This window comes from Pteropus medius, unplaced genomic scaffold, assembly GCF_902729225.1.
Source record: "Pteropus medius unplaced genomic scaffold, Ma_sr-lr_union100, whole genome shotgun sequence".
NCBI lineage: Eukaryota > Metazoa > Chordata > Mammalia > Chiroptera > Pteropodidae > Pteropus > Pteropus medius.
The window spans coordinates 22,649,687-22,677,036 of record NW_024344378.1 but is presented as its reverse complement, the minus strand read 5'-3'; the positions used below and the strand labels follow the sequence as shown (position 1 = coordinate 22,677,036).

At 47.6% G+C, this 27,350-nt stretch overlaps 1 protein-coding gene across 2 annotated transcripts in view; it reads left to right on the top strand.

The window, feature by feature from the left end:
• Nucleotides 1–27,350, top strand: part of UBTD1 (ubiquitin domain containing 1) — a 48,947-nt gene that overhangs the window by 5,431 nt on the left and 16,166 nt on the right. The gene's annotated exons all lie outside the window — the stretch shown is intronic.

The following is a 27,350-nucleotide window of genomic DNA, read 5'->3' as shown; positions in this document are numbered from 1 at the left end:
TTAAGGTCCTAAGCAGGCAGTAGCACTTTTTGTCATTTTATGTGTGCATCTATGTAAGAATGGACTCATATCCTAGGCACACCCTGTATTTGTAGTCATTAACTCCAGGGGCAGGGATGGTGTAGTCTAATAAACTGAGGCAGGAGGTGGGTGAAGTGGGTTCCAGGCCTCTCTACCCATTGACTTGCTGGAGAATTTTTAGAATCATAGAATTTTAGAGCTGTAAAGGAACTTAAAGATTTCTTTAACCTCGTTTTTCCTTTTCCAGCTATTAAAAAGAGAATAAAGGTTTATCTGCTCCCTGCCAAGTTCACAGAAATATGGTGCAACCTATATAAAAACTGCCTGGGCTCCTTTAAGTTTTGAGTGTGCCAAGGTCAAGACATTGTAGGGAAGGTGGTATTAAGGTCAAGTGTATTCAAAAGTGGGGAGGCCTATCTCTTTGCCTCTTTCTTCAGTGGTCATCTTGGGCAAGCCATTTGTTTGTGCTCAGTTGGTCCTCTATTTAAAAATAAAAAGATGGTAATACCTCTAGTTTAGAGAGATGCTCAGGGGATAAAATAAGCTAATACTTTTTAAAATTACTTCCATGGCTGTATGATTTGCTCAAATATGAGTTCCCAACCCAGAGCCTTATCTGGTATTGATGAGAAATAATGCCTTGGTTCTCTGCTTCTTCTTAATTGTGTGTGTGACTTTGGACAAGCCTGTTAATCTCTCTGAGCCTCAGTTTCCTCATTTGTACAATTCGATGACTATTAACCCTGCCCACTTCCCAAAGAGGTTGTAAGAATCAAGTCAGATCCTGGATGAAAAGAGATTTTGTGAACTTATGAAGTTTCTATTATCCAAAGTTACAGCATTTTTACACACAAAAACCATAGCCAGTTATTTTTTATCCCCACCAGATCATTGAAACTTACTCTTTTTTAAAGAGCAAAACTATAAAAGAAATGTTTAAAAACTATTTTTGGATGGGAATCTTCTGAAACGGATGATATGCTTCCAAGCAAAGTATACTGAGCACGAATAACCTCTCTTTGCAACTCAGTGGTGTTGAGTTCGCACTTATATGTACAAAGCACCTGCTTGGTGGAGGTGGGGACCACAAAAGCTTCTTTCTCTCAAAAGTCTTTATCTCCAAAAGAAGGGAGTGGGGTGGAGTAAACTGGTAGCATGCAGAAGGAAATTGCCAAGAGAAAGACTGTGCAGAAGTGGCCTGCCCCGAGGTCCCCAGCAGCAGCCTTGGTGTGAGAAGGCTCTCGAATCCTGTTCTGGGCTCTGAATGGGAAGTGCATGCTGCCTAATCAGTTATCATGCTTGTGACAGCATGAGACTGCTGGACTTCTGAGATTCTAGGGCAGTGAGCCCCAAACTGAATGGTTCCCTGCTGCTGTGCTTTTGGGGTTCACGTTTCTACCTGTAATCATTGCTCTGTTTTCTCCCTGGTAGTCAGTGGTCAGTTCTTCTCCCCACCATTAAAAAAAAAATCGTGGTTAGATATACATAAAATTTACCATTTTAATTACTTTTAAGTATACAATTCTGTAGCATTGCATTCACACTGTTGTGCAACCATCACTACCATCCATCTCCGCAACTTGTTTCATCTTCCCAAACTGAACCTTTGTACCCATTAAACACAAACTCCCCTTTCTCCCCTTCCCTCAGCCCCTGAAACCACCGTTGTACTTTCTCTTTCCAAGAGTTTGACTATTCTAGGTACCTTACATAACTGGAATCATATGGCATTTGTTCTTCTGTGTCTGGCTTATTTCACTCAGCATAATGTCTTCAAGTTTTATGCATGTTGTGGCATGTGTTAGAATTTCTTTCCTTTTTAGGGCTGAATAATACTCCATTATATGGATATACTACATTTTGCTTATCCATCATCTGTCGTAGGACACTTGGGTTGCTTCCGCTTTTTGACTACTATGAATAACGCTGCTGTGAATATGATTGTGCAGATATGTATCTGAGACCCTGCTTTTAGTTCTTTTGTGTATATACTCAGAAATGGAATTGCTAGATTATAACTTAATTCTGTATTCAATTTTTTGAGGAACCGCCATACTGTTTTTGTCAGCAGCTGTACCATTTTATATTCCCACCAGCAATGTACAAGGGTTCCAATTTCTCCACATCTTTGCTAATACTTGTTATTTCCTGTGTGTGTGTGTGTGTGTGCAGTGTGTGTGTTGATAGGAGCCATTCTAATGAGTGTTAAGTGGTATCTCATTGTAATAGTCACTTCTTAAAATCCCATCTGCTGAGCTAAAATAGAAGCTTCTCCAATTTCTTGAGCTTGTTAGAATTTTTCTTTAGAGAAAGAGTAGGTGGGCTTAAAGTGAATCCTGAGAGGTCCCACAGAGAGGCAAATACAGGAGCTTGGGTCGGGGGAGAGTCTGTGATGTATTTCTTGTCAGAATTTGGCTTGGTTCTGGGTTTCCAACTATGTGGTCACTGGTTGGGATGGGTGGGTGGGTGGATGGACGGACGGATGGATGGATGTGTCCAGTTAAACAAAGCATTTCTGTATTATCATTCATTTGACTCCCAAAGAATGTTAATGCTATCTTACTCTGGTTGAGCACCACTTTTTTTTTTAGCTCCCTTTTATGTGTGAGAGATGCAGGTCTATGGTTCAAATGAAGAATGTAGGGATGAGTGAAAGGTAGGGAATGTTACAATAACATGGCAATATGGCACTTGTCTGCTGCTCGAGGCCATGTGCTTCTCTTTGAACAAGACCTCCCTCCTTCCTGAGCCCACAGGGAATGGGGACCAAGCTCAGTGTGCTCCCATACCTCTGACCAGCCTCAGGCCCTCAACTCCTGCATCTGTTGCCCTTGTAAAGAGGAACTTGTCAGGAACTTGTCACACTGTTGTGCAGCCATCACTACCATCCATCTCCGCAACTTGTTTCATCTTCCCAGTACTGAACGTTTGTACCCATTAAACACAAACTCCCTTTTCTCCCCTTCCCTCAGTCCCTGAAAGGCTGGAGTACCTTCTGCGGGGTAAGGGGTTAAGGAACTGGGGGACGGAGATGGCTTCTCATTTGTACCTGTCTCTTCTGAGAGGCTGGCACCAGAGCCCAAGCCTAGGCAGCCAGCCAGTCCCCAAGCAGCTTGGATCTTAGAAGCAAGCCCATGGACTTGGAATGTTGTTCTTTTTAAGGGCTTGAAGAGAGGCAATAGGAATAGCTCACCTTTGCTGGGTGTTTACCATGTGCCAGGAGCATCACCTGCAGTAGTGGGGTCAGTCCTCACAAACACCATATGGGTGGATACTATTATCACCTTTTTACAGATGAAGACATTGAGCCTTAGAAAGGTAACATCTCCTGCCTAAGGCCATGCAGCTGTAAACAGCAGAGCCAGGACTGGAACCCAAGTGGTCTGATCTCAGAGCTTGAGCTTTTGGCTGGAATGGAAGAGAACACACATTTTGTTCGTTTGTTTTTAGTAAGAATTTATTATTGAGTACCTTCAGGCAACATGCTAGGTCCATTCAAACAATCATCATATTTATTCTGCCCATTTTTCCTATAGGAACATTTTTACTCATTTTTACGTATAGGAAAGCTGATGGTTAGGAACTTAAATTGATTGCTGGTGATCATGATACTGAGGAGAGGCAGAGCTGGAACTCGGCTTAAGTACTTCAGCTAATTCAGGTGCTCAAAGCTCATTCCATTGTGCTGTGAGCTCCCTCTTCCAGCCCCCATGAAAAGAATCTAGGAGGTTAGCTGTGAAGCCTGCAGAGCTACAAGGACTGTAACTACTCTCTTCCCTTCCTGCTGCTGTCACCATCTTTTATTTCCCAGCCCCCAGGCTCCAATCTGCACACCTAGGAGCCACATGTGCTTTGGCACATAGTAGGTGCTCAGTAAATATGTATTGACTGTTGTTTGAGGGCTGAGTCTCCTAGAAGCAGCAGAATCTCAGCCAAGATTGTGTTCCTAAAGAGAAACACAAGTAGAATGCAAACATCTTTGTTTCCTCCTCCTTCTCCCAGAACGAACCTATACTTTCCGATTTCTGGATGCCAGAGATTTGAAGAAAAGAGTGTCCTGGCTCTGCAGACTTTGAAATATTAAATTCCCAAGGGAAAAGAGATAAGAGAGTCACATTAGTAAAATGCTTGCAGGATCCGTTATACTCTTTGTAATTAATATAACTGATGATCCTTTGCTCAGCATTTTGCAGTTTTCAAAGTGCTTTCACAAGTGTTATATGTCATTCGATTGCCACAGCCATCCTGTTAGGTAGGCAAGGCAGGAATCATTTTTCCTGCTTTATGGATGAGAATACCGAGCTTAGTAGGGTGTTAGCTACCCAAGATTATTGACAAATAAGTGGCAGAGAGGCAGAAGCCATGGAAAGCAATGGCTCCACTACTTTCTCACTGAGCCTCAGGTCAGAGCCTCAGTTTCTACATCTGTAAAATAGGGACAAGAGTATGACCACATAGTGTAGTCTAGGATTATATGTGATGATGTATATGAAGTGATTAGCACAGTGCCCACACACAGCAGATGCTTAGCAAACGTAGGTAGTGGGTTGTTAATGACAATAACCAAGACCAAGTTCATTATTCCTTTGGGGACTTGTATTCTGCTGACTCTTGTTCAGCCCAGAGTATTGTGAGGAGCAGAGTGTAGCCTCCCCTACCCAACCTGGGAAATCTGATTTTGACCACCCTCTGGCCCTTCCCCTGGAGTCAGAGTGTACAGAGCGGGCTGGCCATGCATTTCTTTTGATTGGCAAAATCTGAGGTCGTTTATTAGATACGGTTTTCTTTCGATAGCAGGTAATTATGACAGCTCTGACAAGTATTTTATTTCATGTCCATTGCATTTTATTATCTTAGCTCTTTTAGCTCATTAGCCTTGGGCAAGGTGTTGTGAATTTTTGGGCCTCACTTTCCTCATTTGTAAAATGGAGATAATAGTACCTACTCCATAGGTTGTCATGGGGATTAAATGAGTTACTGCACATAAAATCCTTAGAATGGTGCTTGGGACATATTAAAATACCCAATAAACGGTAGTTATTATTTTTTACTATTATCACCATGCTTGTCACTGTATTTAAGCCAGCTGTTCCCAGCCTTCCTTTTCTTTCCAAGTCAAGATGCGTGGTCAGTGAAGTTTACATACAAAACCTAACTTCCACGGAGTATACTGACTGGTTATCTACCATTCTAGTCATTCTAACCATTCATTCAAGAAAGCAAATCAGAAGCAAGTTGCCTGAGAGTGATGTTATTATAGAGATGGCCTTGAATCCAGCTTCCTTTTTAAAAATGTGAGTCATTTACAAAAACTTGAGAACTGCAACTCTTGTTAGTAACAAATCTCTTGCAACACCCCCACATCCTCACTGATTCTAGCTACAACCAGTGGCTACTTTTCTGAGCTATGTCTTTACAGATGGAAACATTTCTTACCTGGTAGATCAGAGTTCAGGCATGCCCTCAGTTTGCTGTGCCCATCTTCAGCTTGGCAGACATCTCTGGGTCCACTGCGGTTTCCTTCCTGGAGCCACCCATATTTCTCTGATGCACTTTGTCAGCTGTAAACACCTCCATGAACTTCCAAGATACTAGTGATTAACATCCACAGCAGAGCCACTTTCTGCACTTGATACTGCAGCCCCCAGCAACTAGATTTGAAAAACAAACAAATACTATTTTATAGTTATTATATACTGTTATTTATTGAGCACTGACAGTGTGTCAGGCACTGCAGTACATACTTTATACACATCTCATCTGATCCTGATAATTCACTAAGGGTGAGATGGCCCTCATTTTAGGGGAGAAGCTCAGTAATATTAACTGCCATGTGCAGGATTACACTGTGAGAAATGGAAGATTTTGGATTCTAGACCACTGTTTTTGATTCTCAGCCCTGGGTTCCTTCCATGCAATAGCTACCTCACTGTCAATTTCAACTTAAGGGCTCATTAGACCCTAAACAGATATAGCTGGTTTACTGACGTCATTGCCACCCCTGACTAGCAAATAGTCCACTTCTGCCATTTCTCACACTACACTTCCTGAATGTGCCAGCAAGTTCACTTGGTGACAACCTTCATGGATTTGTCCCTCCTTGTACCTCTCTCCACCCCCCTTCCCCTATGCTGTGTCTGGGAAACAGACCACACTGTCCTCTATAATATATCACACATGCATTGTTTTTTTTTTCACTTAGAGAATGTGGTCACATGACCTGAGCATTTCATTTCCTGAGCCCTCACAGCAGCGTCAGGAATCATCATCACTGAAATCAGTACCATTTATTAATTTTCTGCCACCTTTGTGTTAGGTACCCTACTAATTGACATCATCTTCAATTTTTCACATCAGCCCTGTAAGGCAGGCTTAATTACCTCCACTTTACAGATGACGAAACTGAGGCTCTGGGAGGTTAAGATGCTTGCCCATGAAAGCCAGGAACTGCTATTTGAATTCTGGTCATTGTGTCCCAGAGCCCGTATCTTAACCACTATGAGAAACTGTCTCTAAATATTCAGTGCATCTGCCTTGTCTCGGGCACTGTGCTATGTGTGGGGCAAATCATGGAGTGTCCATTCCTTTCCTTAGGGAGCTCATGGTGTGATGGACTAACAATACTGGAGCTTCTGTGATTTGTGTTTATTTTCTCCAAACCCATTTCCACTTGGACACACCCGGTGGGCAGGTCCATGGCGCATAGTGCCGAGGGTCCAGGGCTAGCTGAGGGTGCAGTCCTGGGGAGCTGGCGATGCTCTGCATGCTGTGTTTATGTGCCAGGCCGACTTCTCTGGTTGCTTTTCTTCCCTCTGTGCTTTCACGTCAGGGTCACAGAACCCAGAGCTCATCCAAGTCTGGCTCAGTGTGATGTTCTTGTTTGTGGCCCGGTCCAGGGCTGACTGCTGAGGAGAAGGGGGGCCTTATTTGAGGGGAAACTTACTGTTACTGTGGCTTTTTACAAGGGCCCAAATAAAATTTTAAAACCTCCACATGTTGTACACACTATTATTTGGGCCTTCTCCCTGGGGAGCAAGATGGGCTAGTTTTTACAGTCAACAGGCAAAAGGAAAGCTTCATCGGGCCTCTTAATGTACAGCTGACCCCTCTTGTTAGAAGCTGAACCTAGCTCTGTTCTGCTGTGACACATGTTCCACAGAAGATCCAGGGCTTGGGTGTCTAGCCCGTTGTTGACCATTAAGCACTTTTCCTGCAGCCCTGGATAGAAATACTCAGCCTGCTACTTTTGACGGCACCATTCCTTGGACATTTGCCTATCCAGGGGCCCTGGGCCAGAGGAAGTATCCAAGGAATGACTTCAGCCTACAGGCCCTGTTTTTCATGAGTGTGGCCCACCACCCAGTGCTAGTTTGGCTATGGACGATGGGGACCCTTTTTGTAGGCTGGACCTAAGGCCTCAGGTTTTTTTAATGGTCATTTTGGGTGAAATTATTCCTTTTTCAAAAGCCGTGAGATTAGTGAGCTTGCTCAGAACTCATCCTTATCTTTTAGGGGAAGGGAATTGGCAATTATAAGGAATTCAGCTGGAGGAACTGGTTCAGAGAGGTCAAACCATTGGTCTGCCTTTCAGAGTCAGAGGTGGAGCTGTTATCTGACCCAGGAAATCTTACTCCGTTTCCTGTGCTTATTCTACTGCATCTTATCTCATTCTTGCAAACGCATGCACATATTACACATGTATGTCTCATCATCCACGATGGTTTTCCATCTACCTAGGGGAGGAAGCAAAGACAAAGGTGTGATATCATTTCAAGCAAGACAAGTAGAGACAGAGGCGATGTGTAGACACTTCAGAAAGGATTGAGGTGGGAAAGGGCAGGTATTAGGGGTAAGTGAGGAGAGTTTGGAGGATAAATTTGGAGAGAAACAAGTAATACGATTTTCTTTATTGTAAAAGTAATATATGTTCGTATAAAAGTAAATAGTACCAGAGGCCTAAAGAAGAAAATCTTTATACTCCCACCACCCAAAGAGAGTCCCCATTCTTCATTTGGTGTTAATCTTTCTAGCCTTTTATTTTCTTTTAGGCAATACAATCAAATTGTCTGTATATGCCTAGGTTAGGGAAGGTCTTGATAGTAATCGGGCGATCAGTTTAAAGGCAGCCTCTGCTGGTTCCCGCACAGGGAGTGCAGATGAATGATGTGGTTTGGGAAGGGACACCCAACATGTGTAAGCAGCGCATTTACCATCTGGATTCTTCAGCAGAGTTCTCCTCCTCTGGAGCTGGGGACACATAGCCAGTTTTGCCATACCACAAGCTTTGCTGCTGCAAAAGGTCATTTCAGGGGAGAAACTATATATAGCGGAGGACTAGCATCAGGACAGCTCCTTATTGTTTGGGCCATTTAGCATTGCTCTTCCGCTGGTGCAGCCAGGGTCACCTCGGACTCCGTGCCTGATGGTGGGCACTGCATTGTGTCTTCAGTGTCCTCTTCGTGTTCCCCAGCCAGTGCTCACTCACATAGGACCCACACAGGGTTCTGGCCTTTAAAGGAGCGGCTTCGGGAGAAAGGCAGCAGGAGAATCCGACACCCAGAGTTCTCTTCCAGCTCTGCCACTTGGCACCTGTTGGCCTTATGCCCATGATTCCCGGGTTCCTCATCTGCATGATGGAGTTGATCTAGAACAGGAATTTTGTACTGTGTAAGCCAGTGGTCCCCAACTTTTTTGGCTCCAGGGACTGATGCTCTTATGAGAATCTAATTCCCGAGATGGCGTTGATGGTGGTGATGCTAGCACTGGGGAGTGGCTGCAAATACAGATGAAGCTTTGCTCTCTCACCCACCGCTCATCTCCTAGTGTGCGACCCGGTTCCTAACAGGCCACAGACTGGTACCGGTCTGTAACCTGGGGGTTGGAGATCCCTGATATAAGCCACTAGGCCCCCTTTAGATGCACGCATACAAGGTAGCTTGATATATACAACCAAATGGGTGCTGCACTGCTTGATGCAAGGGAGCCAAGGGCCTCAAGAGGTTCCGCTGAAGTCTTGGGGTTCTGCAGAGCACACAGTTTGAAAACCATTAGGCATGACAATCCTCAGAGGTTTCTTCCCACTTTGGGATTCCTGGGTCTGGCCTTGTGATGGCCTCTGGCATAAATGATCCATTAGCATGGTTGCAAGCTTTGTGGCCTCTTGGAGACTTCGATGGTCATCTTGGGTAGACTGGGAATGTGGCGTAGGGCAAGATATCTCAGGGCAGAGTTTTTTGAAGCAGGGGCAGTTGAGTAGCACAGAGTTTGTGGATCCAGTTTGACTTGCTGGCCTGCACTGCCATGGGCTGTTTCTTTTGGCCTGCCTTCCCGTCTGCCTTTTCCTTTAGTGCTAGTTTGTCCCAAAGAAGAGGTGAAAATGAGGATATAATGCATTTCAGGCAAGGAAAGTGCATTGAATCCTGGGACTGAGTTACACATTTTGTATGTGGAGTACTTGTAGAGCACGGCGGTGCCTTTGGCAGAAATCGAAAAGCCAAAATCTGGGGCCAGATTTTCTTCATTCAGCAAGTTTGTTTGTTGAGCTCCTGCTTTGTATTCCTGGAGGAGCATAAGGGAGATCCCAACTGTGTTAGGACCCCTAGATTGCAAGTAACAGAAACCAACTGAACCTAGCGTAGGCGAAATAGGTGATTTATTATAGGGTTTCAGGGGACACTCAGGATCCCATGGCAGGATTGCTGCCTGGCTTTAAGCAGGGATTGGAAAAACCTTGTTAGATTCTCTCTTTGGGTCTTGTCTCTGCAGCTTGGCTTCCTCCTTCCCACACGGTCCCAAGTGTTTCTGCTACAGTTCCAGCCACACTCAGAGGGACTCATCTCTTAGTCCAAAGTCCAGATTCCCAGGAGAGCAAATTCAATTGGCCCAGCTTGCATCACATCTCTACCCTTGGTCCACTCTGCTCCGATTAGGGTATGAGGTCATGTGCAACAAAGCATGCCTGGGGCGGGGGGGGGGACACTCCATAACCCATGTGGATTTGGGGGCAGCTTCAGAAGAGAACTTGTGAGCTGCTCAGACAGCCCAAAGCTGCCTGCTCCTCCAGCCCTAAATGAGGAGCTCTAGTCCCAGGGAGGAAACCAGGTGTATGTGGAACACTTACTAGCCATACAGGCGAGACAAGAAAAAAAGTCACCCTCAGCAGAGTCTGCTTGTTACTGTGTACACAGCTCCTCCACTCAGCACTGTCAGACAGAGGGGATGGGGCTCCCCGAGCTGGTGTTGGCTGTAGTCCACACAGAACAGAGGCCCCTCTAGGTTAGCTCTGGGGAAGAGGATTTGTTGGTAGGTTTACCGTGAGGCAGCCTCGCCCCATGGGAGCCAGGGAGTCAGGAATGGAGGTGGCTCTGTCTTTTGGGGACTGGTGGCCTCTCTGCTTTCATCTGAGCATCTGCTCTTGGCTCCCCTCTCTGTTGACCCAGTCTTTGCTTATTCATAGGCTTGTTCCATGGCTGTGCACACCATTGCCGAATTCTGGCAGCCAGTGGATTGGCTTTTCTGGGTCATGGGGCCACTCAGGTACAGGCAGTTAGCTAGCGGGTGACCTGATCACATGAGATGTGAGACTGCCCCTTTTAGAGCTTGGGGGGCGGTACAGGCATTGAGAAACAATCTCATATCTTCTACAGTCAGAGAATGCTTGTGGAGATCAGAGCCTTAAAGGACGGAATAGGGGAAGGGGACCAGCCTGAACTAAAGCAAGAGTGCAGGGAGGCCCAGGAAGATGTGTGCTTTAGGGAAGGGGCAATAAAGCCTTAAAGCCACCTTGAAAGCTGAGCTATGGCACAGGGGTGTAGAGATGATAGGGAGCGACTAGGAATGTGTGACCAGGGGCGTGCTGGGGACATCAGAGGACACTTCTGTATGAAAAGGATGGCTAGGGAAGGAACAGGACAGGACCGAAGACAGGGAGGCCAACTCAGATCCAGCAGAGCTCAGGCAGGAGGGAAAGGGTCTGCGTCGACATGTCAGGAGTGGATGTGCAAGGGGCACAGAAGCCCCTTTGAAGAAAAAGTCCACAGGATTGGGTGATGGGTTGGTCAAAGCAGAGGGAGGGCCAGAGATGTGGCAGGCAGGGGTAGGTTATGTACATGATGATGCTTTGCACACAGGAAAGGCCTGTACAGATAAAGGCAGACTCGTTACTGTTGCTGCCTGTGTGACAGCCTGCATGGTGATCCCTCTGCGGGGTCAGAGAGCCTTCCTTCCTGGACCTGCCGCAATGTGACCTGATGCTGGCTCCCTGTGGCTAGCCCAGTCTCCCGGGTGGATGACATTGCTGCTGATTCCATGTTGCCTGGGGTTATGTCTGGAACAGCACCTATCTGGAATTTGAATCTGGAGGCGCCTTAAGGACTGATTAGGGCTAGGATTAGTTCACCCCTAAACTGACTTCCAGCATTCCCTTGATGGATGCTGTGTGTGGGGAGAGCCCAGTGGGCAGGACTGAGGCTGAGCTCTCTCTCTGAGAAAGAAAAGACCAGTCGGGGAAGCGAGCTCAGGCAGCTTAACACGTGTACCTTTCAGACTGGAGCTGGAAGGTGATTTCTCCTCCACATGGGCCTCCTTGGCCTGTTCCCCACGGAGAAAACCATGGAGCACTTGTTCCACAGTTCCCAAGAAAAAGGGAAATGATGAAACCTGTATCCTGTTTTGCCTCTGGCTTAAAAGAGGACCCAGATGGGGACAGTAGAAGGTGGCAATGATGGGAATACTGGCGAAATCCTGGGACTTGTGAAGTTGTGTGGGTGTAGGGACAGAGAGGGCTTGAGGAGGGGACCCGAGGTCAACCAGCGGGGTCAACTTGTGGTCTTCCTTCTCAATCTGTCCTGACCTTTCTCCATCCAGTAGTGCCTGGCAGCCTGGTTCTTTCCACCTGCCCCTTCCTCAGGATGTGGCCAAGTTTTCCCCGGCTGCCCACATCGTGCTCTTCATGGCTTCCCTGCGGCTCACCTGCACCTTCCTCTCTCCTGGAAGACCAGCTTTCTGTGCCCACAATGTCTTTGGTTTAGGTCTTTCCCCTGTGCTGCTTCTTCCTCCCCCTCCAGCCCCTTTGGCCTCTGTTGGAGTCGCTTGACTCCCCCTACCCCGCCTCCCGCCCCCTACGCCAAGCAAGACTTTGTATTCTCCTGCCAGCTTGTTTCTCCAAACTCGGGCCTCTTGGAGTATTCTTCTAAAACACAGCAGCTGTCCATTGAACTGGCCTGCCCAGCTGTTCTTGTCCTCAGCCACAGAGGTCATGTCATTTGTGACAATGAATAGGAAATGAGAATGAGAGGGTTGCCAGGTGCCTCTGGGCTGCCCATCCAGCTGCCTGCATTCCTACTGAGAAATAACAATAGTAATAAAAATCATAAAGCTAACACTTATAAATACTTTCTGTATTTACTTATCATTTTCTAGATGCTGTGCTAAACATTTTACATGTATTAACTCATTTAATCTTCATAATAACCCAGTGAGGCAGGCTGTATTATGCTCTCACAGTTGAGGGAAGCTGAGGCTCAGAGAAGTTATGTAATTTATCTGACATTGCTGGTGAGTAAGTGGCAGAACCAAGGTTTAACTCATGTAGGTCTGACTCTCATGTCCATCTCCGAACTGTGGTGATGCGTCTTCCTCCACTGGAGGAGGAGAGAGAGTAGCGGCAGGCCAGGTATCCCACAGCCCACTTAAACATCAACTTGTTTCCCCTAGTTGCCTATTGCGACTAGTAATGAGTCCAGATAAGGAACCCTTGTGGTGTGGTGGTGGTCTCAGAGCTGAGCTTTGTTTCTCTTTTCTCCACATCCCTTTGGATCCTAGAAATCATGTTATTTTTCTTGGCTGTTGACTCCCTCATGCCATTGTCCCGTTTTATAGCTGGGAAAATGATCTCTTAGTCTTAAAAATTTAATTGGACATTATCCTGACAAAGGAGCTTCAGAACTAGAAATAATAAATAGCCTAATCTCTTGACTCTCCATCTGATGGTCTTCCCACTTAGATCATGTTGCCATTCTATTCTGATGGGAATATCAGAGCTTACTCCTCTTCTGCACATTCTGTGTTGACTGGAAACAGTGCTGCTCTCGGCGGTGGGCCCTAGTCTGTGAGTAGTGATTGTCAATGGTGGGTGGGGGTGGGAGAGAATATAAAAATCTCTGGGGATTGGGCATTTATGAAGTTCGAAAAAGCATATTCAGTATCATAATCACATTTTAGGTTTGCACAAATATATTGTTTTTAAAATGTAAACTACTGAAAGTGAAGTTTGACAGAAATCTTGCCTGATGTTACATTTACAGTAATTCTCAAATGGAGCATGGCACAGTTTTGGGTGGGGGTGTGTATGTGAAATCTGTGTTTATCGAAAGGGGATTTGTGCTTTAAAAGGCTGAGAAACACGGTCTTCCAACAGGAGACTGTAGTGTCCTGTCATTCCGTGTCCTGCAGCCCCTCAGGTATTTACTGAAGGTCTCTGAGGATGCTGTGTGCTATATGGAGGCATCTTGCCTGCCTTGTCTCAGTTGAACCGAATCCTCTTGGGGCTCTGGGTGGCCTATGTGATGGCTATGTCACTCACTTCCTACTGTATGCTGGATGAAGGTGATATTTAGTGTAGAGGCCTAGTCCTGGAGTATTCAAAGTTAATCTGAATCATATACCTCCATAAAGCTCAGACATGCATTGAGTTTCTACATGCCAGGCCCCAGTTGAGCAAAACTGATGTGGCCCTGCCCTCGTGTTGCCCACAGAACAGTGGGAAACAGATTATGCTCAAATAATCAAAACATAATGTATGCTACAAAGGAGAGAAGAAGGTGTTGGGAGAGAGCTATGGGATAGGGAGAATGAATTATGTTGGGGTGGCGGATCAAGAAGACTTCCCTGAAAAACATACCTAAGCGGGCACCTGGAGTCTAAGACTGAGGTAGCCATGTTTGTCTCATGTGGCCCCACCCCTGGCTAGGGCTACTTGCTGGCCCTTATGACACTTTTAGGTGAATTAGGAAAGGATGCCTGCTCTGGGCAGAGGCAGCCCTGCCAGGGCCCTATGCTGGTGAGTAAACATGAACTAGGTTTCACCCTCCACTGGCCCCTGGCCTTGGTGGTCAGGTGCTGTACGCAACCCTGAGGGTAGGGGGCGCTCACTCAAGCTGGAAGGAAGGAACTGCATGAGCGAAGACCTTTGGACCACAAAGAGCTTGATGCCTTCCAAGAAGGGAAAGAAGCCATTGGAAGAAGCAAGTGGCCACTTCAGCTTTTCTCTCTCTGGTGTGGGGGTATTTTCCCTTTCAAGGAGAAAGGAGAGGGAGGCCGAGTCAGGAGCACTGTCTAGAGCTACTAGGCTGGCCAGCAAGCACTCTGAGTCTGCCTTCCATGGGACTATAGTTGGTGAACCACTGCTCTGACCTTCTTGCCATAGCGGTGTTCCTTCCACAGTGTCCTAGGACAAGAGAAGGACCATTAGGAGGGAGTTGTGGGGAAGCTGGGCCAGAGACTGAGGCCCAGGGCCTGCCAGCTTCCGTCCAGCCTCCCAGGACAAGTGCTTGCTTTGTGCTGAGTTCAAATTAATCCCGTTAATTTGAAATATTGTGGACCTTTAACCTTTGTCTTCTTACCTGGAACACACAACCTTTCATCCCACAGGTAGGGATGACGGCCTCACATGTAAATGATGGCTGGCGAAGGAAGAAGACTGCTGGGTAGAGAGCTCTGCTCACCCAGGGGAAGGAAGCAGGGCATGCTTGAGGACATGGCACTTGAGTTCAGTTCTAGGTGCTTGGATGCATGTGGACCATTAATTTATGGAGTAGACTAAACTCTAAGCTCCTGGTGGGAGGGATCATATTTTACTGACCAGTGAATCTGCATTGCTTAGCATGATGCCTGGCTCATTGGAGGTGCTCGGTATGATTTGGAGATTGAATAGTCCCTTCCAGCATCCCTTCAGGAAGGCTGTCCAGGTTCTAATCTGTTGCCCAAGGCCTGCCTTTGTGCCTCAGCTGCCTAGTGACAGAGCAACTAGGGGATGTTTGAGGAACTTGAAATCATGTCTTGAGGAACTGGGACTGCTTAGCAAGAAAACAAAGGTATAGGGAGATCAGGAAGGTAATCTTTAAAACCTCAAAGAACAGTCGTATTATTATTACCGTTTATTGAGCCCTTCCTATGTGCCAGGCACTGTGCTAGGGGCTTCACATACCCAATCTCATTTAATCTTCACAAGTATCCGAAGAGGAGGATATTATCATCTCTACTTAATTAGGGAGGGAACTGAGGCTTAGATTAGATGATCCACCCAGGATCACCCACCTGGGACAGGTCTCTGACTCCTAAGCTTATAATTGCTAAGAGATTTTAACCTCCACACAGAGCTGCCTGGAGATTTTGTCATGTGGTTTCAGAGGACAGAACTGGCACACATGGGTAGGAGTTCCAGGAAGGTAGTTTTCTGTTCCCCGTGAGGGCAGTTTCCCTTTTTGAAGAAGAGCAGTCTGAAATTAGAAGGGGCTGCCCTCTGAGAGCCCAGCTCCACTGCAGGACCTCCTAGCTCCAGTGGGATCTGGTTCTGCAAAAGATAAAGCTCTCCTGCGCTAGCCTGGTGAGGGCTTTTTCTGAATAGAGCTGTACAGGCCGCTCTTACACAGGCACAAGCAGCAGTATCCAGACCTACATCATCCCAGCCCAGATCTCCGCATTCTGTTCTCTTGTTCGTTCTGAAGCCCTAATTACAGGGCTGAGCCCAGGTTTCCTCCAACAGGGGTTGGGCAGCAGTGTGTGCCTGTGTCCTTTGGAATGGGCCACACAACTAACTACCCGGCCAGGTCTCTAGACCCTGGGATGGAGGCCGGCACTCAGATGGGCTTCAGGGAGGACAGACTGGGTAGGCGTTGCCTCTTCTGGGCTTTGTCGGTCTACAGATGTTTGCACGGGTGTATCGATTATCCTTTGACTTTTGCTTTGCCCTGCTGACATCCTGTGGCCACATGGCTGGCTCCAGGATGTAGAGGGGTGCGGTTGTAGTTTTAGAGCCCCTGCCACATCAAGTAAGTTGATGTAGGTGGGAGCTCTTTTGTAAACTGCAGAAGACTGCAGAAGCAGGTGACAACTAATTGGAATTCAGTCCTGTAAGACAGCTGAGAGCGCCTCTTCAACTCCAAAGCATTGTAACAGGACATTAGAGTTGGAAAAGCCTGAACCATGATGTTGTCTAGCTGCCCACCTAGTGTGGAGTAGCTCCACTCAGCACTCTGGGTCAAGTCAGCCAGGCTTCCCTTGAGCAGGGCTAGCTTTCGATGGTTCTAATAAGGAGAGAGTCCTTTTTGCTTTGGCCTTGCCCTCTACAGAGTGTGTTCCTGTGTGCTGTCTTGTTGACCTTCACCGTGGCCTGGTGAGGGGGGGTGGGGCCTGCACTTAGCTGCTTCCTTTTGATGAACTTTTCCTGTTCCTCCTTCTGGGATTCGAGTCTAGGGTGATCACTGGTGACCTTACAGCATGGTGAGGGTAAAGAGAGGATGTGAGCCTTGCCCAGGTTCATCTAAAGTATGTGGCCAGGCAAGAAACACCACCTAGGAGACACTCAATCTCGTCTTTCGCTGCTCAGGTACGTTCTGCCTCCTTCCTGGCCTCCGACATGTTTGTGGGCAAGATTCTAAAAGCCCTTTCTGAACAAGGTCAAAGCTTTTGGCTTTCTTATTCTTTAGCATATACCTGGCTGGTGGGGTGATGGTGGGGGTAGACACGTAGGAGACACATGGTTTCAGGAACAGGACAGAGCAGCTGAGAGGAAGGATCTGGAGCGGGGCCAGGGTGCGATGGCTGAGTGCCTTGGAGAAGGGCCACTGTTTCTTGGGGCTGGACCCACCCTAGTAACTCCCTCCCGTTTCTCTTTTAGAGGCCTTTCACTTCCTGCTGCCTCTCTTTTTCTGCTTTTCTCCTTTTTCTCTTCTTGTGCGGCCCCCATTAGCTGTTCTGCCCTCTAGCTCTTTAGCATCTTTTCTGCCCACCCGGAGATTCCCGGATGTTAAGACTTAACATCCTTGACACATCATATGTCTTTATAACATCTTCTCCTTTAGGGCTCCACAGCCTTGCCTGCTGCTTCAGAGCACCTCCCGTCTGTGGGGGCTTTAACATCGGGACCTCAACCAGTCACTCTGGATGCCCGCCCGCTAGCCTGCCCAGGATATTTAATTGGCTCTCACAGGAGGTGACATCTTACTCCATAGGGACATTTCATGCCAGCGCCTTAATCCTGAAGGGGACAGGTCCAGTGGTAGGAATTTTATGTACTGTGACAGGCCCAAAAAAGAGGACATTTGGGGGCCATAGAAGGAAACGAGCATTTGTGGAGTGCCTCTCATGTGCCAGGAACATAACATAGTCTCTCCTTACAGAGGCCCTGTGAGGTGTCACCGTTATCTCTGTTTACAGATCCGAGAACTCAAGCTTGCTCGGTGTCACAAGGCCAGTTAACGGGTGGGGGGTCAGAATGTGGATCCTCTTCAGCTTGGCTCCAGAGCACAGGCTCCTTGCCCTGGTCTCTACGGCCTGTCTACAGGGCCTCTCTCTGCCTCACTGTTTCCTCACTAGCACCAAGCCCAGCAGCTGGCGTGAACATGTGGCAGCTGTTATGGAAGGTGGAATAGAGCTGTCAGGCAGGTACCAGGGTAGGGCTGGGTGGTTGGGCAAATGATTCAGGCACTTAGGGCCTGGGGAAGGCAGTGGCTATCCTCTGTCCTTGCACCTTGTGGTTGGGTGCGATTTGGTGGGCACCAAACTTGAGAGATCGAGAAGTAGAATGAAGGAGAAGTAGTACCGTGTGTAGCAGACCCAGAGTTGTGCTGGGACTGTTGCTCTCTGTGGGCTCCCGAGGCTGATGAAGATACAACTTCCCTGGTTCCTCCATGGGAGATGGTGTCGGTGAAGTTAGGTCCGCCACTTCCTGGGCCAATTCCTTCCCCATTTCCCTTGTTCTCCCCTTCCTCCCCGTAACAGCCAGCAGGCTCAGGGTGAAAAGATCCATGGGAGGCTAGAATAAACATCTGTGTGCATTTGGTTTTGCATCCCTTAATTTTTTCTTACTAGGAGGACTCAGACTTTTAAGCCTTTGGGGACCAGATTTATCTTTCTCATCCTTTCCATTGACTCGGATGCCGCCTTTTCCTCTGTTACTATAGTGCTCTTCCACCCGTTTGTGCCTCCTTACGAGTTCTTCACGGAGTGTGTGCCCTGACTTGTGCACCCCCTTCACCTCACCTCCTCTCCTAACACTTCTAGATCTTCCTTGGCAGGGCAGGAATCAGGACCCATCCTTTCCTGGTCGTCACTGAGAAAGGTATTTGAGGACAACGAAGACTTAGGTCTCACTGGTGCTCAGCTCATCCTGTGAAGGCAAGTGCGTTCATTCACATAAAGCTACACCGCTGTATAAAGGGGCGTAATGATCCAATGGCCTCAAGAATGAGTTTATTTTTCTGTCTCATGTAATGGCCCTGATGTCCCCAGTGCGCATAGATCAGGCAAGAGGAGCAGCTCTGCTGCGTGCAGTTGTTCTGGGATCCAGTTTCTTTGGAGTTGTTGCTCCATCACAGGGCATTGCTGTCCACGTGGTTGAAGCTGGGTTGCCGTCATGCTTGGGTTCCGACCAGTGGAAGGGACAAGAGGAGGTGGAGGAGGCATTCCTGTTGTCCTTAGGCCCAGGTCTTCTATGGCTCGTGTCCCTACAACTCATGTAATCATGTAGCCAACCTGAGTGCAGGGAAACTTGGGAAATGTAGTCCTTTTGTGCTGCCACTTACCAGGAAGGAGAGAGGAATGGATTTGGATAGACAACTAACAATCTTAGCACAAAAGATGGGGAGAGGATTTTCATTTGTGTGTGCTAAGAGGCAGAGAATGTTTCCCTGCCAGTAATATGCCCACTCTCTTGGATAACTTGCATGCATACCACCCTCTTGGCAAATATCTGTGTGCCAGACACAGTGCCGCACAAACTCAGGTAGTCTAGAGAGGGCAAGTGTGGGGACCGTACAGTCTTTAGGGCCAACATAGAGATTCTCTTGTTGTTGTGTGCGAGGCACTGCAGATATAGAGCTAAAAACCCACCCGCACCCTTGATGTGCTCTCAGTTGTGTGGACCAGTAGGTGGAAGTGAAGTGCTGGGGATAGGGCTGGCTTGGCATTAGGAGGGCTTCACAGAAGAAGTGATGTTCAAGCTGGGCACAAGGGTTCAGTTTCAACAGGTGAAGGAGGGAAACCAACAGCAAAGGCATGGAGACTTGGAAGTCCGTGGTGGGTTGGTGGCTTCGGTGAGGTCTGAGCATAGTGGGAAGGAGTGAGAGATGTCCACATGGCCCACTCCTTGCTCCATTCTGGCCTCTGCATATGTCTCCTTACACCTGCCTCCCTGGCCACCCTTCCTAAAATTGTGCCCCTTTTCATCACTTTATTTTTGTGCTTTATTTTTAGCATAACACGTAACCTGGCACATCTATATTGACTATGCATCGTTTCTCTCTCCCACTAGAGTACAAGCTCCATGAGAACAAGGACTTTGTTTTATACAGAACCTGCAAACAGCAGCTATTCAAATATCTGTTGAATGAATAAACGAATGCATAGAAATGTGTGTTTCTATTTTTGGATCATATTTTTGGAAACCTTTGATTTCCATGCTAAGGAGTTTGGCTTTTATTTTATAGCAGGGGGGAGCCATGGAAAGTTTTTGATCAGGGAAGTGACATATCAGTTAAGAAGGTTACTGGCAGTAGCAGGACAATGGGTTGGAAAAGGGAGAGAGTGCCCCTTCCCTGGCCACAGCCAGCTCCAAAGCAGTGTACCCTTTGGCCTGATGCCCTGTTATGTATGCAGTCTTGAAAAGTATTCCTGGGCACAGTCATTTTGTTTGGGTCCAAGCAGATGATTCAGTTTCTGGCTAGTCTTAGGCTCTGGCAGTGGGGTGGATGTGAGCTGACCTCTGCCTTTCTTTTTAGAGACCAAAGAGGGTCTGACAGACAGTCTTGGGCACTGCTGGTGGAAGCGTAAATTGATACAGTCTTTCTGGAAAGCAGTTTGGCAAAAGAACCTTAAAAATATCTCTTTGCCCTAGAAATTCCACAACCAGGACTGTATCATAGGGAAATAAGTCAGGTGTGTAAAGCTGTATGTACTAAGAGTTTCATTCCACACTGAAAAATTAGTAATGATCTAAATGTGTGAGTCAAGTACCTTTCAAATCCATCTCCACTAAAACTCTACCTGCCATGTAATAGACCTTTAATAAAATCTGAGTCCTGTGCTAACGCAACAGTATCCTAATTGGTCTTCCTGCCTCCAGGTGAGGCCCCTTAAACCCACTCTACACACGATTCCAGAGTGAGCTATCAAAAATGCATGTTCTTCAGCTTCACCTCTTCAGAGGTCTCCCATCTCTTAGTGTCCACACCATTTCACTGGCCTAACAGCCCTTTGTGTCCTGTCCCCACCTACTCTTTGGCTTCATTTCTGACCACTTTTTACCTTGTACGCTACACTCCAGCAACGCTGCTTGTGGTTCCCTAAAGCCTGCTCACCTCTGAGCCCTTGTTCTCATTGTTTCCTCTGCCTGGCTAAGCCCTCCCTGCTCATCCCTTAGACTCTGAGCAGACTTCAGGACTTTCTGCAGGCTGGGTGAGACCCCATCTATGGTATTCCCGTGATTCTGTGTATATCACAGTCCTTATATTTGTACATTCGTTTCTGTTACTTTCTTACATGTCTGTCTCCCTTACTAGCTCTGACCTTGAGAACCTATCTTATTGACTTTGTATCCCTGTTCCCCAGCACAGGGCCTGGTGCATAGGAGAAGCTCAATACATGTTTCTTAAATGAATGAATGAATGAATGAATGAAGAGCAATGCAAGCTTTTTGTTATGAAGAAATGCATCCTGTACAGTGCCCAGCACTGACTGGCTCCTGATTCAAGATTAATTACTGTTTACCTTAAATTCAAATTTATCTCTAGGAGTGAGACCTGGGCTTCTGCAGTTTTATGGAGCTTCCACAGGCGAATCTGATGAACAGCAAGGGTTGTGAATCACTGGTCTAACAGTTGGCATCAGATTAAAATAAAAACAGGATCAAGGACATACTAATGGTGACAGTTTGGATTGTACACACCATGTATCTCAGCAGTACATGTGTGTACTGAGAAGAACAGAAAGAAAAATCCCTCAACAGATTATATTGCTGGCTATTTTGTAGTGATAGAATTTGGGTGGCTTAACATTTTTTCTTTCTTTGTTTCTATTATGTACTTTTTCTCCATTGAGCATATGTCAACTTTTAAATGACATGAAAAATGACAAGAAAGGCAGCTGGACAAGGAAGTCCTGATTATGCTTGACACATTTGTGTCCTGGAGCCAGTGCCTGGGCTGCAGCCTTCAGCCAGCTCCTGGGGCTGATTCCAGCATTGGATCTAGAACTTGACCCTTTGGCTCTTTCTGAACTCCAATGACTGTGGACCTTGCAAACTGCCATAGATGATTCCTAGGCCCGGAGTAGGCTGCTTTGTGGTTTCCAGGTCTTTGAGGAATTTGATGGTATTTTATTAAAAATATGCCACCACAAGATGGTCTCCACATGAGTCCAGAACAGAAAAACTGACCTAGGTGGAGTGGGGGTGGGGCCACAGACCTGGAGGCCAAGGCCAGTGGGGGTACTATGATATTGGACGCTGGATAGCCAGCGAGCTGGCAACATGAGACAGGGAGGGGCAGCCAAGTGGGACATTGAGGGTTAGAAAGGTGTAGACAGTTGGGGAGCAGGTGGTAGGGGACTAACCGGCTTGGTGGAAGCAGCCAGCCAGAGGGAGCGTCTGAACCAAGGTGCTCTTGGTTTGTGATCTCTTGGCTCTGGAGCTAACCAAACAAAATAGCTAGAGTTGTCCACTACTGGGCAAGGGGGTGGGGAGGGGATTATATGTGCTTGCATATTTGTTGTGTAATGCCATCTTCCTCCCAAAAGCCTGTGTGTCTGAAAAACACAAATGTCCCCCATCAACATGATGAGCTTTCTCTCCTTTAAAGCCCTGTTAGTCCTTATTCATGCCTCTTATTGCCTTCATCACTTTCTGATTTTGTGTTCTTGTTTCCGGACATGTCTTGGGCCCTTCTGAAGCAGGGCTGGATCTCGTGCATCTTTTCGGTCCAGATAGGCCATAGTTAGGTCCGGGGAAGGCAGCACAGTGCTTTGCATCCAGTTTCCTAGCTGGAAAGGTCAAGGCCAGTGCAAGAGAGGGGAGGGCTCTGCTCCTGGCCTTGTGGCTGGCTCCTGTCTATGCTTCCCTGGGTCGCCACGGCGACAAGATGCTCACTCACAAGCAAATAGCATCCTGGCACAGAGCTGCCAGCCTCAGCAGTTGTTGACCTCCAGCTGAGTTGAAACTGAGAGGATGCCTTTTCCAGCAGCCGGAAGCAGAGCCCATAGGGCTCCCTTCCTATCCCTTTGGTGGCTGTGCTGAAAACAGATATCTCTTGCTACCCTAAGTTTACCACCTCCTCCTCCCCACTATCCTGCTGCCAGAGCCTGTCTGCTTGGATCTATGGTCGGGAGGAGGCTTGGGGCAAAACAGGTGGTCCCCTCCTAGCATACAGCTACCAGCTACATCCTGTCTGCAAGGGAGCCTCTGTGGGCCTTGCTTTCTCCTGGGTTTTAGCACTTTGGGAGCCTTGTCCTGAGGGTGGAGAGGATTGGGGAGAATGAGGGGGCTGCTCCTGCTTGACCTCTGTCTGGCAGAGTACACCTGAGAAAATGAGGCCTGACCTGTCTGCCCTGCCCCCTCACAGTCTCCTCCCCCTAAGTCTGACTCAGCTCTTAATTGACACAGATCTTAAGCCCTTGTCAGACTAGTCTCAGGTTAGGCAGGTGATGTGGACCGTGGCCCAGCTGCCCAGAGAAGCCAGGCCCTGCAGCCTTCTACTCTGGGAAACCCTACAGGCCTTTCCTGGCGGTTCAGCTGTCTGCCTTCCTCTGAGGCAAAGACCAAAGGACACCTCCACTAGGAGATCAGCTGTTTTCCCCTTTGGGACAGCCCTCTTTCCCATTCTCACCCTCACTTCTTCCCAGGAGACCTGAGTTCTCACCAAACCCCCTCTGCGATTCTCGACTTGGTTCCTTCTCTTAGCCTTCATTGAGCATCTATTATATGGCAGGCACTGGCCTGAGTCCTGGGGTCCCTGAGGTGGGTAAGGCCCAGCTCTGCCCTTGTAGCTTTTTTGTGGTACAACTCATACAGAGTGGCTCAAATGGGAGCTTTATTGGATCTAGGACAATTAGAAAGGGTCTTTCATTAGAGATGCCTAGCGGTAGAAGACACCCAAAGTCCCAGCTGAGCTGTTTCAGCCTCATCATGACAGGATCTTTTACTGCCTTCCCCTAAAAGGCTCATAAAGTTTTCTATCAAACCACATTTAAACAAAAGCTAAAGGAACACACACACACAGCCCTTATTTTTTTAAAATAGTCAATACATACACAAATATAGATCCTAGAAAGTACAAGTCCCATCACCGCACTCTTACAGTGGAAAGACTGGTGTGTATTCCCCCAGATTTTTTCCTTGCGGATGTTAATGCTGTCTTTATGAATTTGGGCTCATTTGGAGCTGTCTAGATGGTTGGGAAGCACATAGCCTCTAAGGGCATCATCCGACTCCTGACAGTTATTCCAGCCATAGACCTCTGCCCAGAACAGAAATGGCGTCAAGCTCACAGTACTCCTTGCTTCCCCCACCCCCCAACTTGCACTGATGTCAGCACCTAAAGCCTTGTGTTGAAAGCCTTTGGTTGGTTGCTAGGATTTCAGCTGCCTCCCACTTCCCGCCCTTGTGCCCCAGACTCCTCTTCCCTTGAAACCAGGACTGTATGGGCGGTGGGGAAATCTTCTTAGATCTAGAGATTGGGGACCTTTGGGTTTTTCCGCCCATTCTTTCTCGCATTGGCCATATCTCTCAGCTACTCTGTACCTGCCCAATCTCTTGGCCTCGAGAAACTGAGTCACAGAGATATCCAAACCTTCCAGGCTGACCAAAACATCTTCTCTGGGCTGGCATTCTGTCAGCTTAGTGTGGACCACTAGTTTCCATATGCTGATCAGAAGCTTTAATTGACAGATATGTCTTAGCATTTCCATTTAAAAAAATATAAACTAAATACAGTTGGAGAGAAATTCTTTTGAGATCTGGAGGAGTGGGTAAGGTAATAAAAGGTCTTTGTCATGACAAGGCTGGGAGCTGCCCTTCAGTACCCCAAGGGGCGGTACAGATGTCCCGAATCAGAGCCCATCAGCCGGGGTGGATGAAACTAGAAAAGAAGAAAGCAGGACAGCCTTGTGGGTGCTACAGCTAGAATTTGATTGTAAATGACATTGCAGACTTGTGTTCAACTATTTATATATTCCCGACTTTGCCAACAAAGAGTGAAGACCAGTGTTTAGTAGGCCAGTGGGCCAGGGAGCAGGGCACCCATCAGGCCTTGCGGGGTCCGGGTAGTCCTGCAAGCCTGCACTCACTCTTTCAGCCTGACTCCAGGCCTTTGCTGCTTCTGCACCTTTTACCTGCAATGTATGCTTTTCCCTCCCACTCCTTCAAGGCCCAGCTCACAGTGTTATATGTCTTCCATGAGGCCTCACAGATGTGTTCGTTCCCTCCTTTGCTTCCCCACAGCCTTCTAAATCTCTTTTCCCTCATTTCCTGCTTGTCTTGTAGTGTAGTCATTCATTCATTCATTTAATACTGAGAACCTTCTCTGTGTAAGGTGCCAAGTGCTACTTAAAGCAGAGACCAGGGCCCTGCCTTTGGGTGACTGACATTCTAATGGGGAGACAGAAAAGTGAGTCAAACTGTAGCAGAATTGGGATAGACACCACATAAGAGACAAGGGGCTGGCATGGGGGTGAAGGAGCCCACTTTAGTTAGGTTGGGAGGGAAGGCCTCTGAGGAGGTGCTTTTGAAACCTTGAGATACACTTAAGGTAATTAGAATGTCATCCTCATTTTCTCGGGCGCCTTGAGTGCCTGGCAGGATCTCGAACACAGTGGGTGCTCAGGAATTGTGTTGACATGAATCTGGGCCATGACCCCTTTGTCTGGGCCTCAGCACCCTGGAAGCCAGTAATCATCACCTTCTTCTGCCTTAGGGCTCCCTAGCCACCTCCAGCTGTCATTTCACCATGAAGAATTGGGTTACCTTGGGGGTGGGGTGGCAGGGTCCTGTGAACTTGGGTGTGGGCCAGCGGGGCTGCTTTGAGGCCAAGCCTGTCAGCATCAGGGGAGAGAGAGAGAGAAGAGACTGATGACCTTTAAACAAGAAAGCCTTGCATCTGGATCCTCCATCAGGGATGTTTTACCACCATTATTTCAGAGGGCAGCTGAGTCCCAGAGCTTGCTAGCTGCCTCTTCCTTTAGCAGCAGAGGCCAAAGTGGAGCAGGCCACTGTGTGCGGGAATGAGGGTAAGGCTTGCTCCCAGCTTGCCCTCCCAGTCTGCTGGAGTCTGCCTATTTCTAGAGCCCTTGTCACACAGGGTCAGAGCTGGAAGCAGCAGCTGTAGAGATGATCTAGCCCAACTCCCACCCACCCCTTTGGCAGATGCATAAACAAGGCGTGGTGATCAGGGTGTGGGCTCCCAATACAGGCATACCTCATTTTATTGTGCTTTTCAGATAATGTGTTTTTTACAAATTGAAGGTCTGTGTTGAGCAAGGCAAGTCTACTGGCACCATTTTCCCAGCTGGCTCAAATGATGGTTAACATTTTTGGCAATAAAGTATTTTCTAATTAAGGAATGTACAATGTTTTTCAGATGTAATGCTACTACATACTTCATAGACTACAGTATAGTGTAAACATAACTTTTATAGGCACTGGGAAACCAGGAAAATTCTCTTGACTCGCTTTATTGCGATATCCGTTCTATTGTGGGGTCCTGGAACCAAACCCGTGGTGTTTCTGAGGTCTATGCCTTTCCCCAACCCTCTGCTCTATCTACCATGCAGTAGTTTGCCTGCTTGTGTATGGGGGTTTTTTTCTGAACAAAATTTGTTTGTATCATTTATTTATTTCTCATTTATTTAGTTTTTTTAAAGTGTGCCACAGAATAACACATTATAAGAGTTTCCTAAATTATGCATTCAGGTATTTTCGAAACAATGAGCATGAACATAATATGTCACAAAACCAAAAAGGATTCCCCATGCGTCATTTGTGTGATTCAGCCCTGGCCCAGACAGTAATAGGAGCTGATCTTGTCAGGGACTTGTCATGCTCGTCTGGGTGGCCACAGTGCCTGGCACTGGTACATGGCTGTTGCAAGAGACTGAGCAGTTTCCACTTTAACAGGGTCTCCATGGTTTTTTGAGAGTCTCTGCCCTTGGGGTCTCACAGCATTTTTTTTGTACAGAATCTCATGTCTCATGTGTGTCTGTGTGTGTGTATTATTGCTTATGTGGTTTACCTTGCAGTTTGTGCAGGGGTGGTGAGTTTTTGGAGGGCAGAGATCTTGCCTCATGACCTCTGCACAGGTCTTTCCACAGGATGGATTTGAATTGAGTCTTAGAGCTAGAAGGGGCCCGGAATCCATTAGTCCAAACTCATTTTACAGATGGGAGCCCAGATGAAGGGCCTCAGGGAGATGACCCGGTCCAGGTCCCAGGGGCTGAACCAGCCAGTCATGGGGCTGAGATATCTGACCTTCACGCTGAGTCGAGAGCCTCCCTGGAGGTGAAGGACACCTGTCCCAAAGAGGCTCTGGTGGGCAGTGCAGGTGGGAGCTGAAGCTCACTTGTGCCTCCGGAGCCTAGGGTCCCTCAGGGATGTCAGGAAGCTGTCAGAGAGGTGTCAGGAGGGGAGGGCATGTGGGCATGGCCCCTCCTCCACCCATAACAGACCCACTCTACCTATCTTGCATGGCAAACGAGCTTCTCTGAAAGCCATCCACTATTTTCTTTGAAACAAGGGTTTTGCTGCTAAGAAAAGAACCCTCCTGGAGCTGCAGACCCTCTGCTTGTTTAGTTTGGAGGCCTGCCCTGTGGCCCTGGCTGGAGGGTGGGGATGTGTCATGTGGGAGGACTAGGGGGCCCTGCCTTTCCTGCCCTCCATACAGATGCCAGGGCCAACACCTAAAGGCCCCGAGGTCCTGCCCTTCTGATCAACTGCCACCTCAGGTGTTGCCAAAATAAACAACTCAGGATGAGGTGCCTCACAGCCCGAGGCCCTTCCACACAACCACCCCCAGCCGCACCTTGGAGAGCCATGCATAGACAACAGTGTTGACTGCTTTGCCCTGTCT